The following is a 2490-nucleotide window of genomic DNA, read 5'->3' on the forward strand; positions in this document are numbered from 1 at the left end:
CACCAGAGTTCAGAAGGCTGCAATCATTGGCCAAAGTGCTCTCTGTGGAAGCAGTATCAGACTTCGGACTCTTTTGGACACATCATGTCAGCTGCAAGGGCTGCCGGCCACCTTTAGTCACCACTGCCTCATGGCCTGGAGACCAGGCCTTTGGTGCTGTGTGGGAGCAGAATGGGCCTGGTCCACTCAGTGCACAGACAGATGTTTTGCTGCCTGCTTCAATTTACTTGGCCTGAGTAGAGCCAAGTATTTTCCATAACTTTTGAAAGAGCTACATAGCAGCTGCACCATCAGGATGGACCATATAGCACAGTCCATATAACATGCCAGGGAAAGATAGGGGGCTTTCTGCAACAGGAACAACTTTCTGCATCTGTGTGGTGTCCATGAGCCTCTAGCCACCAATCCATCTGTTCAAAGCACTAGGCCATCATTATGAGAGTAATTAACATCTACTTTGTTCAGTGTCACCACTAAGCTACATTAGTATATGGGAAACTGTTGATCATAGTGTGAACCTCTGATTAACCACCTGAGGCAAGCAATGAGTCAGCTGCGGGAGCACAGGTGAGGGTAATTCTTGGCTCCACCTCTCCCAAATCCCATTTAAGGGCTAACCACCACTAAGGCAGGTTCTCTTTCTCTGGAGGTTGCTCTCTTGTGGAGTTTACTGCAAACCTTCAACTTTGGTGAGCGTTTTCCATCTATCATTGCTTCTCTTTCTATCACGGTAGTCTTTCATATGAAACAACTGTTTAACCCCTGTTTGCCTAATGATTGTATAACAGTGTAACAGTACAATTGTATAACTATACAATTATTCATGACAGTGTGGTTAAGATAAGGGGGAATGTTGTACTAGGAAATGGCAGTGATTATTCCATTCTGCAGAGTTCTTTAACTCTCAGAACTTTTCAGCCTCAACTTCCTAAAGACCACAAAGCAAAAGAACACTTTTCACTTCCCCTGATTAGGTGGTAAACATTGTATAAATACGTTTCAGAATAAATTCTTGTGTAAAAGTGCCTTACAATATAAAGATGATCTAAAATGAGTGGCAAAAGACAGAGTGCTAGGCAAAACAAACAAAAAAATCCATGTATTTATATAATATATATATTTTTTAAAGTTTATAAAATTAAGCATATTAAGGATGAGGAAGTGTTATGTGGAAAGGAAGCGCAATGGATGGCTTTTTTTGCTTTAGCTACTGCTGTGTGGAGACTCATTTACTACATAGATAATGGTGCAGCTTGTGCCACTACCCAACAAAGTAATGTAATTCAATGCTTCCTCTGCTTTGTGTTGTTACTGAAAGAATGTTAAATATGTGTATGCAAGCGATGTCATTTCTCTTGAAGGAGGAAAATGAAAAGCTGAAAGAATTATTTACCAGGTTCTTCTACTATGGCTGCTTACATTTTCATGGATGTCTTTCTGTATCTTTACTCCCTGAGTGCATGAGGAACTTACTGTATGCAGTTCCCATAGAGGTAATAGAAGCTGATGGCTTTCAGTACATCCAGTAATCCAACTCCTAGAGCCATGCTTGAAGTTAAGTAAAACCCTTGTAGTGGTCAGCAAGTTTTGGCAAAGGTAAGCTCTTCATACATGCCCACATAGACCAATATTCCGGTGCAGAAGGATAGCACTTGCCTAAATCTTCAGATATGTAAGATGTAGTTTACGACATTATTACATGAAGATATGGCTTCTAAATTCAAATTCAGTTCCGCATAAAACTGAGGGAGGTTGTTGTGTTGAAACATAAACCTGAATGGGTGACAAATCCTACTCTGTAATTTTTTCTTTGTTACAGGTTATTTTTTTTAATTTGTATTTTATATATATTTGAATCATTTATACAAATTCAATACAAAGTATCTATCAATAATCTTTTTGCTTAAAGGCTTGCTATGTGCCACGTTCTCTTCTTTTTGTGAGTATTATCTATTCTTTTAACAATTTAACAAGCCATTTCATTAAATCTCTGTAATGCAGTTAACATGGTCAAAAAATTCTCAACGGAAATGTAAATATCTTGCCTAGAACACTAAATTTAAGCATCCTCATGTGCAATAATTTTGCAATAACATGGTTTACCTTCAAACTGCGATTATATCTCTGTTCTATAGTTTTTATGGGTTTTTAAAAGTTGAGTTCTTTTTCTCCTTTTTGGCTTGTTTTCAGATTTTGAAAAACAGGGATACAAAGGGAACTGTGGCAGCTGAATTCTCTTTCATGTATGTCCAGTCCAGGTGAAGCCCAGCATAATGTACTGTAATATGTCTCTTCAGTTCTCTGATACAATGACCTGTGCATCCTCTAAATCCCCCACAGAATGCACAGACATAGACTGATTGAGGTGAGAATGGACTTAAGTATATATTGTTCTTTGTAGCTCTGAAGAATTGGCACTTTTGCCAAATGCAAGGCGGTGTGGATTGTAATCTATTGAGATATGAGTTCAAACTAGACCATCTTATACAT

This window comes from Coturnix japonica, chromosome 7, assembly GCF_054131305.1.
Source record: "Coturnix japonica strain WE chromosome 7, WE-NBRP24, whole genome shotgun sequence".
NCBI classification, from domain to species: domain Eukaryota; kingdom Metazoa; phylum Chordata; class Aves; order Galliformes; family Phasianidae; genus Coturnix; species Coturnix japonica.